This window comes from Sprattus sprattus (genome assembly GCF_963457725.1).
Source record: "Sprattus sprattus genome assembly, chromosome: 3".
NCBI lineage: Eukaryota > Metazoa > Chordata > Actinopteri > Clupeiformes > Clupeidae > Sprattus > Sprattus sprattus.
Window position 1 is genome coordinate 31,257,768 of NC_137922.1, and position 14,517 is coordinate 31,272,284.

Genomic DNA, 14,517 nt, shown 5'->3' on the forward strand with positions numbered 1-14,517 from the left:
GAAGTGGTTTGTCCATGGAAACACACTGGGATGCTGGTAGATGTAGGTGAAGGGATTTGTAAAAAGCATTGCAAATGAGGCGTGTCACGAGGTCTTGACACTGAATAAGACCCCTCTTCATGTTGACCCTTGTGACCCCTACCTCTACACTCACAAATATACAGGCAGACTTCAGAGCTGGTCTCAGAGGGCTGCGGCACAAAGCTCCACTCATGCTCGGATCGCAGGAAGTGCACTTCTGAGGAATATCTGGCTGTGCTGGATCCATAGTGCGCTCTGGTGCACCCCCTCCTGCGCTTGGGGACTCCTTGGAGATACATTTAAGTGGGTTTATATAAATTGTTGCGGTAACCTGACGTTCAGTGTACAACAGCACAGCTATGTCTTCATTTGTCAATTGGCTAGTAATAAAACTCCTGCTTTCAGTAAGACACCTCAGATCATTCTTACTGTCACTTACCAATATAAGAGATACAGATGAACAGATTTACAACATATACTCTCTCAAGATACAGACATTCTCTCCCTCTCTGTCTCTCTCCTCCTTTCTTTTTGAAAATACTAACCTGTTACTGCTTTAACGCCCCCTAATGGACCCGGGGGCGGGCCCGTACTGGATAAATCGCCAAAACAAATCCTGAAAATTCTATTTCTGAAAATATGATTCAAACTCCCATTTAATATTTTTTTGTGGTAATCCAACTATGTGTAAACCGATTTTCAGTTGTCTACTTGCATCCGTTACAAATAAATACAATTTTAAACACACCATGACACATCCTCATTTTTTACATATGGAGCAGCCTCCTCCCATAACTAAGCCATTTAAATGTGTTTCTGCATTATCCGTACCTTAAATAACGTTATAGAACATTCATTTACCTTCAAAACATCTAAAAAAACAGACTTGAACTGCATGGTTATGTCCATAAAGTTGTTTATTCACTTGCTCACGACATTGAGAAAAAACGTTCACTTTCTTGTATGTTTCTGATGGCGATCTCCTCGCTCTCTTCCTGACAACACTACACGAAGTTATCACGTGATGTTATATATAGTTACAAAGCTTAAGACCCCCTCTTTCAGAATCTTTGGATTTTATTGGCTGTTAAACACATGTTTGTCATGAGTGACAGGCATTACCACCAATGGCATCAGCTCTCAATCATGCAGCTGCTCAGGCATGTCCTATCATATCACTTTACACTTCTTGTAAGACTTCTCAGTAGTGATTGACACCTGTTTTACCGAATAATAGAGATTCTAACAAAAAAGTAGGTAGGTCATTTGCCCTGATTGCTCAGTCCTGGAGTTTAGATTTTTGAAAGCGCAACTCAAGAGTCTCAGCTGCGCTCCCGGTGCGTAAATGGGCCATTTTGTTTACCTTCAAATGCGCACAGCAAGTGGTTTGGTCCACACGATCCTGAGGGCTTGTTTGTGCATATTTTTGGCTGCAATTTGTCTCCCTTGTACTCATCCATCATGGCAAGACGAGGATTGCAGATGAGTGAAATATATGGGATGATTTTTGATGAAGACGTCGACGGAAGCCAGTGGACTCAGCATGGACTAGCATGCTAGCATGGACTCAGCATGGACTCAGCATGGACTAGCATGGACTCGGAAGAGTGAATGGAATCGATGCCATCCTCGATGCGTAAGTAATTTAAATCAACTACTTTTTAGTGCATACCAGTAAGCTATGCATATGCCTTATTCTCTTTAGTGCTTTATTTTTTTTTTATCATTGTGGGATGTAGTTTGTTAGTAATGGATATTGGTTAGCATGCTGCTGCTGTATTCACATAGCTGCAATGTAGGTTACAACATACTAACATAGCACAACCTGCTTCTTGCCTCAAATCGCATAGAAATGTTTTATTTACATCTGCTAAATGCATGCTGAATGCATAATGCCTATGTTATTATCACACTTCAACTTGACTATGGTGTTTTTTACATATGTTTACATTTTACATATTTGTGCATTAGCTTAGTAAATAACATGAAGCAACATTCAATTGTAAGGCATGACCCAGTCAAAATATTGATATTGTCCAACGTTTTTATCTTGCAGTGACCCAGCTCCAGCTTCAGTATCACCCTCACCCCCACGCCCACCCCTGTCGCCACCACCACCACCACCACCCCTGTCGCCACCACTACTACCAGCTGCACAGTCTCCAACAGTGACACAATCCAATCTCAAAAGAAATTATAATATTAGTCTAAAATGGAGTTATATATGTCTGTACAACGAAAAAAAACAATGATATACAATGAGAACATTTTTTATGCATTTGGAGAGCTTGGAGAGGTTTTGGACACTTGGAGACGCCTGAATGCACCATTTAGATATTGCTGTGCAACACCTGGACATTTTTAGATATCTGCTCCAAACTTTGTACTTTGTTTCTCAGGAACATGTTGAATCAGGAAATATAGGACATGACAGTTTTTTTTTTCCTTGAAACCATCCACACACTGTCAAACATAAAAATGAAAGGCGTTTTTTACATTTTTTACATTTTGTTCTGTATATGATGCTTTGAAATTGATACTTAATGATGAAAATAAAAGTCAGGAGGTGAATGCATGTCTTGGCCCATTTGTCTTCTTCAATTTAAGATATGAATGATCTTTGTATCTTGTGTACAACTTCAGATATTGAGTGTTATTATGTGTAAGTACAAATCGTTCCAAATTAAGGCGAAATATCCCACTGCAGTAACAGGCTAAGCACAGAGATATGATCAATCTTAGATGATGAAACATTGTCAGACATTCTTTTGTTTGCTTGTAAGCTTCTTCCATACCAAGCAGTGAAATGTATGTTTTCCTCATCAGAACACTGTCTCCAGCACCGCTGGGGTTCGCCTCTAGCCCTGGATCAGGCTGTTGTCGTTCTCTGCTGCTCGCCAGCTCTCCATAATGGATGGTCTTTGTGAAGATCCTGGGTGAGGGCTTTGTCTTTTGGAGTTGTTGTGGAGGCCAGTGTATCTACACAGCACTGTGGGCTGCTTTGACTTAATGGCTGTGCGGCTGCAGCAAAGGCTGGGTGTTCTGGATGGGGGTGTGTGGGTTTGTGTGTGTCATTTGTAGGGGAGAGGGTTGAGCAATGAGAGACCCCCGTTGGGTTCGCTTGAACTTGTGAAATAGGATTGACACCACACTCAAATGAGCTCCTGCCACGGCAGAGGCAGACAGAAGCCCCCCAGGAGGCTAACTTGAATCAATTCTGGTAATGATGTTGGTAATTTAGGCGGCTAATGACATGCACTATGAGCTGGAAGATTATGTCTGCAAGATGCTTTTCACTCACAAGTGGTCCCGCCATTTGTACTGATTTTTTTTCATGATTGGTTAAAAAATATGAATAATCTTCCTTAAAGTGATGGTTTAAACCCCCTCAACTCTTATTCAGTAGTTTAAATATCATTTGGATTATATCATTTCAAAACTCGGGCCTTTTCCTGTATAACATGAGGGGGGCGTGGTGGGCATGTTCTTGAGCAGGTTACAGGGGAGAGAGTGTGTCAGCTGGGGAAGAGAGGAGAGGAGTGACTCCTGCTGCTGAACACATCGCTCTGAACAGGAGGAGAGGAGAGGAGAGGAGTGACTCCTGCTGTAGAACACATCGCTCTGAACAGGAGGAGAGGAGAGGAAGGACTCCTGCTGCACAACACATCGCTCTGAACAGGAGGAGAGGAGAGGAGAGGAGTGGCTCCTGCTGTAGAACACATCGCTCTGAACAGGAGGAGAGGAGAGGAGGGACTCCTGCTGCACAACACATCGCTCTGAACAGGAGGAGAGGAGAGGAGTGACTCCTGCTGCTGAACACATCGCTCTGAACAGGAGGAGAGGGGAGGAGTGACTCCTGCTGTAGAACGCACCGCTCTGAACAGGAGGAGAGGAGAGGAGAGGAGGGACTCCTGCTGCTGAACACATCGCTCTGAACAGGAGGAGAGGAGAGAAGTGACTCCTGCTGCTGAAAGCACCGCTCTGAACAGGAGGAGAGGAGAGGAGAGGAGGGACTCCTGCTGTAGAACACATCGCTCTGAACAGGAGGAGAGGAGAGGAGTGACTCCTGCTGTAGAACGCATCGCTCTGAACAGGAGGAGAGGAGAGGAGGGACTCCTGCTGCTGAACACATCGCTCTGAACAGGAGGAGAGGAGAGAAGTGACTCCTGCTGCTGAAAGCCCCGCTCTGAACATATGCTGTCTGTCCTCTCAGATTAACCGCTGTGTACGACTGAGCCGCTAATTGTGTATTTACCCTTCGGGTGTAGGCCTACTGAAGCCTGCATCCTGTGGGATGGGGATATTGCCCCCCCCCCCCCCCCCCCATTCCTGATGAGACTCTTCCAGCTAACCACTGTGTGTGTATTCATGTTTGTTTGATGTATGAATGATATTTTTGTGTGAACTTCCGAGAAAGTCAAACATTTGTCCAAACATTTATGGATCGCTAATTATACAAATTACCATGTCAGAGACAAAAGAGGACACTGAAAAGAGGTGTTCAGAAATGCAATGCACACACACACACACACAAACATATACGGGTATGATTATTCTAAGGTGGTGGATGCAGCATTCACTTTGCTTTGATGCTGGTCATTAAAAACCTATTTGAAGGCGTTGTCAATAGGTGACAGACAACACACAGGATTCTAGAAACCCCAAACCACCCACCACCACCCCATCAGCCGTTTCTCATTAATATGCAAATGAGCTTGCTTGTTGTTAGGTTAGAAGAAAAGCTGTCATGTCTTGGGTGACAAGCTCAATGGATGTGTTTGGACGGCAGGCTTGCCGTTTTTGGAGAGCATGTCTTATCTTTGTTTAGGCAGTGAATCAAAAATGCAAACATCACTTCATTAGCATCTGTCAAGCAGCTTAAAGCTATGATTTTTAATACATGAGTAAACGCTGTGAATGGCTAAACAGGGCCTTGGTGTTCTGCCACTTCCTTTATCTCTGTTTTGTGCCCCTTTTCATTTCTCAGAGGGGAACTTACTTTATCTTCTCCAGTCACTGCAAAGCATTTTGGGGTCTGAACACCTACCCACAAGGTCCAGTTTAGGTTACCACCTTAGTGATCACTTATGACAGCGGTGCTGGCTTTGTATGCTTGGAGGATGTGTGGCCACTTTTCCTGTTGTTTGCACTCTAAATTCATCCCCAAAACATGATAGGTGATACTCGATGAGTCTTATCTACCACAAAATGTCACTTGCCGAGGGAGTGACAATGAGATGAAACTGGATACAAATGTGCAGGGCCTTAGCGGGCTGGTGGACGTGCAGCTTGGGAAAAACAGAGTCCTTGAGACAGCTGTTTTGAGGGTCTGGCCTTGTCTGGTGACTTGAGGAGTTGCCTTGTGTGTTTTCATGTAATCATCCCTGGGGCCTCTCCAGACCCACTTAATCCAAAGATTCTCTCACAGATTTTTTTATAATTTATTTGATAGGAGAACTCAGATAGGGTTTTTTTTTTTGAGAATGAGACTGCGTATGAGTATCTTGTTGTACCAAAGTGCAAGGTTTTATCAGGAGGTTTCTGTATTGTCTCATTTGTGAAGATAGCATAAAACTGTGCTTTCCATTGGGAATCATTAGCCATAAACAAAAACACTGCCATTAACCTCATACCTCAGCTGGGAATTTCTTCGTCAAGAAATGCATTGCTGGCGACTATAATGACCAATAAAATGCACTGAAAGTTTAGCTTATGACCCTTTGGACTATATATATGCTGTGCATCCTTTGAGATCTGCTCATATACGTCTGTACCCACCGTGGCAGAACGGATCTCAGTTTGGTCAAATAAACCCCTACTAAAATGGAAATGAGACAATAAAAGCCGAGTGCTTAGTTGAGGAGAAAATAAGCAGTGCTCAAGAAGGCAGGGAAGTCTGCCAAGAGCACATCCGCCAGCAAAATATGAAGCACCTCCTTCCACCTCCCAAAGATGAGCAAACATGTTTATGCCATTCAAATCTATTCATTCTTACAGAAAGGGAGGGACAGACAGACAGACAAACAGACAGACAGACAGACAGACAGACAGACAGACAGGCAGACGGACGGACAAACAGGCAGACAGAGAGAGAGAGAGAGAGAGAGAGCGAGAGAGAGAAATTCCCAGCGTGAAGGCTGGGGAAGTGATAACTCAGGGTGAGTAAATGTCATGTGGCCCTGTGGGAGAAAGCTCAATTTATGGGCAGGGATTTGAACTGAAGACACTTGTGTCAAAGCATCAGGTCAGCCGTGTTAGTTTAGCGTGCAGTTCTATCTCACTGCCAAGCAGGACCAAAGGGACTGGAATCGATGAATAAATGATTCTAAACATCTGACAAGTGTTCTGCTGGAAATGACTGTGTGTATACAGACCAGGGTACAAGAGCAGCTGAATTAAAAAAGATGAGAACTGATAAAATATGGAACAGAGCCAAGAGTAAAGGCAAGACATGAATATCTAAGAATATACAAAAAAGAGGAAATGCAGTGAAAACACAAGCTTTTCATTAGTGTTGGCAAACAGCATGTAATATGCAGAAGTTCAAATGAGTGTGTCTGTCAGTTTGTGTATGTTTGAATGTGAGAAGATACACCCTTTCCTTGAGCGTGCACGGGTGATACACGGGCAGACTGCACAAAATGGTTTGCATTTATATTCATCTATCCGTCTCTGTATTTTGTCAGTGTAGTTTCATTTCCAAGCCTGTGATTTATGCACGCAGATAGCAGAAGTCCCACTAATAGGATATTTCTTTACTGTCTGTGCAAAATAAAATGTCAAAATGCAGATAAAAAAACAAATTCAAATACTTTAGTAGAAACAAATTAGGTTTGTGGCAATATCGCAGAGGACTGAAGTTCCATCATGGCACTCTGCAGCAGCTACAGATAGGAAAACACCTTTGAATTAGAGAAGTGTTTCCCACTCTGATTCCCCTGGGTGGAGTTTTCATGCCTGTGGCGTTACACACTTCAAAAACATATCAAGATGAAGCTTCACATTAAAGGTGCAATCCATGATTCTAATCCCATTCACTCAAGTTCAGCCAATTGCTCCTCACTATGCGGACAAATATGTTTCTCCAGATTTTGTCATTTAAGAGCCTAATTTTTTGCATTGTTTTGCTTCTGAATTCAACTCTTCAACTCTCTAGCACAGGGGTTCTCAAACTTTTGCAAGCTGGCCCCCCCCCCCAATACTAGTGAGGGGTAGGTGGCGCTTACTTTACCTAGGGTGACCATATTTGAGTTTGAGAAAAAGAGGACACTTTGTCGCGGGGGAGGGGGCGTGGTAGTGTATAACATACAGAAGACCCGTCTCCTCCCCCCGCAACGATGTTTTGCCATCTTTTTTCACATACAGATGACCCCGCCCCTCCCCCCGCAACAAGGTTTTGCCATCTTTTCCACATGCAGATGTCATGTGCTGTTGTAAACAATGCAACTAGTCACTAGTTGCATTGTTTACAGCACATGACATCTGCAGGTGGAAAAGACAGTAGTTACTTGTGGAAGCAACAAGGTGCTCAGTGCTGACAGATTGGAAATGGAAGTATCGTACCAAATGCTCAAAATTAACGTCTTTGGAGGATAATTATCGTGCATCTGGCAACACTGAGAGGGCGGTCGACCAATGACAGTTCTTTCTACAGTAAGAGCTTGGCAAGAAGGTGGGACGTAAGGGAGATACCCTATCCAAAACTTGTAAGGGCGAAAAAACTAGTTTGTGAAAGATCCAGAGAAACTCAAATATCCGAAGAGGCAAAATCCCGGACAATTATGGAATCCCTGCCGGACGCACTTTTTAGGTCTATGTCCGGGTAAAAGAGGACGTCTGGTCACCCTACCATGCCTGCGGTTACTTTTATACTCGGAAGCATAGGTGCAACTCACGTTCAAAAGATAAGACTCCGTTTGGATTGGTGGGACAGGAAGGAAACCGTATTTGATTTGTTTGAGTCAGTCCATCCCCCTGCAGTTTGCCACTGAGGGAGCTTTCACTAACCAGTGACAGGTCAGACGTTTTTTTTTTCTTTTCCGTCTGTGACATCGCGCCTCCCTGGAGATTTTTCGTGCCCCCCACTTTGAGAACCACTGCTCTAGCACATACAAAGTATCCTGTAAAAAATATTTCTGGATACACACCTGTTTCACTCATAGCCTCCCTGTCATTCAACCATCGGCCTCACATTAACAATGGAGCAGATTGGCTGGATGACAGAATTCATAGTTTATCCTTCGTATCCTGGATGCTTAATGGGACATTTTTAACAGTGTATTTTGGGATTTTAATTTGGCCCATCAACTTGAATATATTGAACATTGAAAAATAAAAGTGAAAATGAGATATTGAAAAACTGAAGTGTTGAATCCAGAGGCAAAGAATTCAGAGCAACTTCAATAAAAAAAGTTCTCTAGCTGTCTATTCAATGTTTGCGCTGACAACACTCGTGTTCGTACACAATCCTGGCTCTGCAAATAGGAATCAAGCCTAGTGGCTCGGACCAAGCCATAAACAATCACAGAAGGGAAAGGCTGCACAGAGTTTGAATGGCTGCTCAGCTCAAATATCAACAGCCTTTCGCCAAACTGAAACTGAAACGTGGACTCCACCTTTAAGCTTCAAAGTTCATACGGGAATTAACCAGAACAAACCAGGAATGTTCCATATGAAGAAATGTAAGTAAGAAGAAATAGTAAAAAGCCTATGGTCTGCCAATGTTAACTAAAGTATTACACCTAATATTCAGGATCTTATATATAATATTAGTCAATTCCTAAGTTAATGTTTGCATACTTACTACAAGCTTCTGTTCCTTTCACAAACCTTAAAAGAGTATTAAGTGGTATTCTTCAGGCTGAATTAATTTAAACTACTGCATGTAATTATGAATAAGGAAATGCTGAAGTACTTTTATGCAAATAGTTAGTACTCTTAAAAATATATAGATAGATGTAATGTGTAATAAAAGTTAAAATATCTTCAACCAGCCGTGTTCTTTTATATCCACTGAAACACGGCTGAAAATAAAAAAATAAATTATTTTGTAGTTTGTCTTATTTTGAGTTTTCCCCTATCACCCACTACTGAATATAAACTACCTGATTCTGTTTCCGTGTGTGTGTGTGTGTGTGTGTGTGTGTGTGTGTGTGTGGCACTTCATTTGAATGAGTCCTTTGTATGCCACCTCACATAGTCTCTCTTTTCTTTATTCAGATGCAAGGGCCCTGTGCCATTGTTTCTGCTGGCTGCCCGGAGGAGATCCTTGGTGGCTATGCTAGGGCACAGAGAGTAGCCAAAGAAACTGAGAAAGACAGTGTGTGTGTGTGTGTGTGTGTGCGTGCGTGCGTGCGTGCGTGCGTGCGTGCGTGCGTGCGTGCGTGCGTGCGTGCGTGCGTGCGTGCGTGTGTGTGAGTGTGTGTGCTTGCGCATAAAGAGGTGGAGCGTTGGTGTTTGTTGGGGGATTCAAGGATTGAATGCATTTTTTGGAGGGGGGACTGTACTGCACAGGCACCCCACCAGAATCCTCCTTCACAATATGTGGGTGGATTGTTGCCTGTGGCACTGCGAGTAGAAGAATGACCTGCGATGTTTCTGCTCCTCTGCTTCTGTAAGAGCCTGGTCTGGAGTGGTCAGATAACAGGGTCACCAGACAACAGATATCCCTCCGTGCACGGAGCCCCACAAAAAGATCACCCGGAATGAATGCAGTGCCTTTTTTCAGCAGGGTTGATTGTATATCTAATAGTTAATGCCCTCATTATATTGCCATAGTGTTTAACAGGAATCCTGAGGTTAAGGAAAATGATAGTTTCCTTTTTCCCCGAGGACATTTGTCCTACCAGTGTCTTTCCTTACTCTCCTCCTGTCTGTTTTCCATTCAAGTGGCATGACAAAGCAAGGACAGCAGCTTCTATTTTTCAATTGGGAACGCCACCTTTGGCATGCTGTGAAAAGGGTGAGGGAGAAACATCACACACTCCTGTATGCTCCACACACACTCACACACACACTCCTGTATGCTCCACAGAGCAGAGGGAACAAAATACTGGGGTGTGAAAACCAGCACACTCATCAAACTTACAGCACTGGCCCTCTGTTACTGCGGGTAGAACAGCAGACATGATAGAGGGAGAGAGAGAGGAGATATATTTGTCAGGGAGCTGACGGTATCGGTGCAGGAGAGCATACACAGTAAACCACTCTTTCTCCCCTGTCTTAACTCATATCATGGAAAGAGACATAGCATGAGAATCATTGCCGTGCCAAGAGCGAAAGGAGGAGGAAAAATACAGTTGTCAGATTGCAAGAGAGTATCAGAGGATCACAGGATTGCAGAGCTTTCGCAATCTGCTTTTTCATTTCATTTCTTTTAAGGAAATCTCATTCTCCTTTGGGTGAAATAATCACATTTACATTTCTGCTATGATCTCAATAATCTGGGACTCTGATGCAAATATGTATTCACCATATCTGACATTGCATCACTGGGCTGACGTGGTGGGGCTGCTCACCTTAAGTCGATAGTGCTCTGGAGTAGGCACACAGCTCATTCTTTATTTATGATTTAATTTCCTCTAGCTCAACTTCCACGGGCTTTTGCGAGTGCTGCTACTGACATCCGTGGCGGGTGGATCCCAGGCGTTGCGGTTAGCCTTCAGGAGATGATGGTGGTAAGAGGATCTACATACACAACATTCCTCATCCACAGGAGAAGATGTTTCCTGCCCGCACAGTACCCCTCCCTAAGACCTTCAGGGCACCTGCGCATCCATACAGATTACCAAATCAGATCGATGCAGGGAGTGAGAGGGGAGTGAGGTGGGGGGGGCTGAAAACCACTGTCACAGACTTACTGATGAAGGTTACCTGCCACCCTGGAACCAGGCCCCTGTAAGCAGCGGGGACCTATGATGACTCTAAGCCTATGATAACCACCAAGGCCACCCTAATCACCGGCCTCTGGTCCAGACAGGAAATGATAAGAAAGTTGGGCTCGGAATCAGGAGACAGAGAATTTAATTAGGTCAGCGCATTTGTGAAAGCGTTGATGCGCATTCTGATTCATCTCCTCCTCTTCTCTCTGGGCTCAGTTGGAGGGTGGCACCTGCATGCAAATGGCGCCTTTTTCTTTTCCATGAAAAAAAGTACTTGAATGCTTTGAGGTCATTGTCTATTTCAAACTGAATCAGGCTTCTCCCTGGAAATGGAGACACAAAGCATGGGAGGGAGATTCAATGGAAGCCCCAATGCAAGTCTTTTCTAAAAGGGATGTTGAAGTGAATTAATTAAATCAATACATTGGTGAAGAAATATCTATATTGGACATAACAATAATACAAACCCAAATATATCATTATCGTACTGTCTTTAAGAGACTCTGGATGAGCACACACATGGTTCCTCTCTTTTCCAACATTTGAGCTGGCAAATATTATAATAATTACTCTCAATTTGAAATGGTATTCTCAAGAAGTTGTTTTAATATAGTAGGTTTACTCAACTCATTCATCATGTTGGCATATTACCATGTTGGACGGACGAGGATGTGGGTCCCCTTGTGCCTTTCCTTTTGAAACATGCAGCTTTACAGCAAGAATAATCCTGTCTTGATTCACTGTAAATCAGTTTCAAATACCAAATACCAAACAATTTATGTTCAGTGGAGAGAGCATGATGCATGTATTGATTAGTGTTGCCATTTCTTTTCTGCGGCAAAGGCGGCATTTCCCTTAGTTCTCCATAGTGATTACCATCTTCATTGCCTCATGCAACTAGTTTATTTTGGAATGATGAGGTCAGTTCCATCTGAGCCATGAATCAAATTGAGTTCCATATTGTATCAAGGCGTGGCAGTGTCATTTCACTAGACAGGCGTTCCATTCTCCGTGTTACTGTGCCTTAGTTCTGATCACTGGAAATATCTGAAATGTTGACAACAACTGCTGTTAGAGAATGATAGCAATATAAAACACAGAATGGAGAACATATTTACAGCAGAGGTTAATTAAAAAAGAAGTGAAAAGCAACAAATAAAAATCTAAATAGCAATAAATGAATACCTCATGATTTTCTCATGAACATCTTTGAAGGTGGGTTTGTGTGTGTGTTTGTGTGTGTGTGTGTGTGTGTGTGTGCCTGTGTACATATATTTCTGTGTGTGCTACATGCATGTATGTATTTGTTTGTGCATGTGGCAGTTCAATAGTCTGCACCTCCAGTATGACAGAAAATGTATAAAGCTACATCCATCTGCATATCCCCATCCATAACTGAGATCATGAGGTTTAAAATACCTCTTTACTGGCTAATAGTGAGTAGGTGCACTAAGGGGCCAAGGAGGAGGAAAGTGAAATGGCCCACATAGAAGGCAGACAACACTTTTTGGTGCAGGAGGCCTCCCATGTCATGAAGCCAGTAATTTGTTCTGAAATGGGGGGAAATATCGCTGTGCTGTCACTGCAGTCTCAAGCCTCACTCGGCAGGATGCATTTCGCTGACACGTCCCTATCCGCAGGAAGAGGATGAACTCTACACTCCTCCTCCGAGGGAGAAAGGCACACACACACACACACACACACTCTCTCTCTCTCTCTCTCTCTCTCTCTCGCTCTCTCTCTCTCTCTCTCTCACACACAAACATACACTCACACACCCACACAAACACACACACACTCTCTCTTGCGCGCTCTCTCTCTCTCTCACACACACACACTCTCAACACACACACACACACACACACACACACACACACACACACACACACACGCACACAATCACTCTCTCCCTCCCTCTCTCACACACACACAGTCTCTCTCTCATGAGAGAGGAAAATGAGAGAGAGAGAGACCTGTCTTGTAAAGAAGAGGAGGGATGTTAAAAACAGGAGGGATGACTGGCAGTGCTAGAGCAATAGACCTTGGCAGTGTTAGCCCTGATGCCACAGGAACACAGGGACATCATTAAGAGCAGCTCAGACTCTCTCATCACTGTGATGGTCTCTGCTACCTGGCAGATTTGTGTCGTGCTCGCTGGCATCTCATTAGGCACTGATCCACAGCTAGCCACAAAGTCGATGAGCTCTTAACTCTATTGTCAATTCTAGAGTATGTCATTTGGTTTTTGTCAGAAACACTGCAAATTCATGCACTGGATCAATAAACAAAGTGAGTGGATTGGAAGGGATGATCCACCTTGGCATTATCTATCAAATCTCGAAGCCCCATCTAAAATGATGAAGAGGTGTGTTTGAAAGGGACTGGTAAATGACCAAAGCTGATATTTCATTTGGAACGTATCTCCCTCAAGAATGATTCTGCGTAATTGAATTTGTGTTAAGCAACACAGCTGGAGCATGACTGTTAACAGTGATCTAAAGAGAGCAAGCTGCAGCCATCTCTTTCAAATGAACTGTGCTCAGTTCAGTCGGTACAAAATGCCCCTCGCTCTGTCAGAACACCTGAGTGGGACTAGTACTCAGATGGATTCAGATTCTCACACTGTCACTCTACATGCGCTTGTTTCTTTAGGAAATGCATGTTGTCTCTGGAACCAGTCCATCATGAACTGATGACTCCCATCAGCTATCCTCTCCAATGATGTGTCTCTCATTAACAAGACATACGACTGAAAAACAGGCCATGGAAAGGACAGAGCTGCATTATTGATGTAACCTCTTATAGGGGTACAAAAATGACAGGGACTCCCTTCAATCTGTCAAACAGGGAGTCCAGCGCATTACTACTGTACAAGAGACACTCTGGTGGAAATTTGGAGAATCCCTCTTTGATGTTATTTGCCCCCCAGAATTTTGTAGAGGGAATGGTATGGACCAGTGAACTAGACCAACACATCCAATGGACATCTAACGATAAATACACAAAATGGTTGCTTCTTGTTTGTTTCATGATGTTTAGCCCTTCCAGCTGCAGCCATGTCTTGTGTGACACCTGTAGTGTGTGTAACCTTTCAGTCAGGTCTGTAACTCATTTCATATTAAATGTCAAATGAGACGGATATGAGTCAATTAATCTAAAGGGCAAAATCCTCCCTTTTACTCCCAATTCTCTTTCGTCTTTTCAGAAACTTCAATGAAATATTCTCAACTGCTTTTCCTCCCTGCGAAAAAAAAAATCATTATAGAATCTTTGAATAAAATATCCCTTGCCTAGGCTTGCCTGCTGTTATTGCACCATTAATTTCTTCACTGCAGTCAAGGAGACAACGCTGGGTTGGGTTGCGAGAGAAGCTTGCTAATGCAGTCAGTAAATTAAATGCCCTTCCTGTTCATTATAATAAATAAATAAAAAGAGCAGTTCTCTCTTGTCAGAGCAGGTTGTTTTTTATCCAGTCCATCCACAACAGTAAAATCCATTTGCTCTTTCAGTTTGAAAAATCTACCCTTCAGACATTTGTGACATCTCTTGCCTTCCGACCTTCATTGAATAAGATCTTTAAATAGATTTATAATATTCTAATCTGACAATTCCGTGA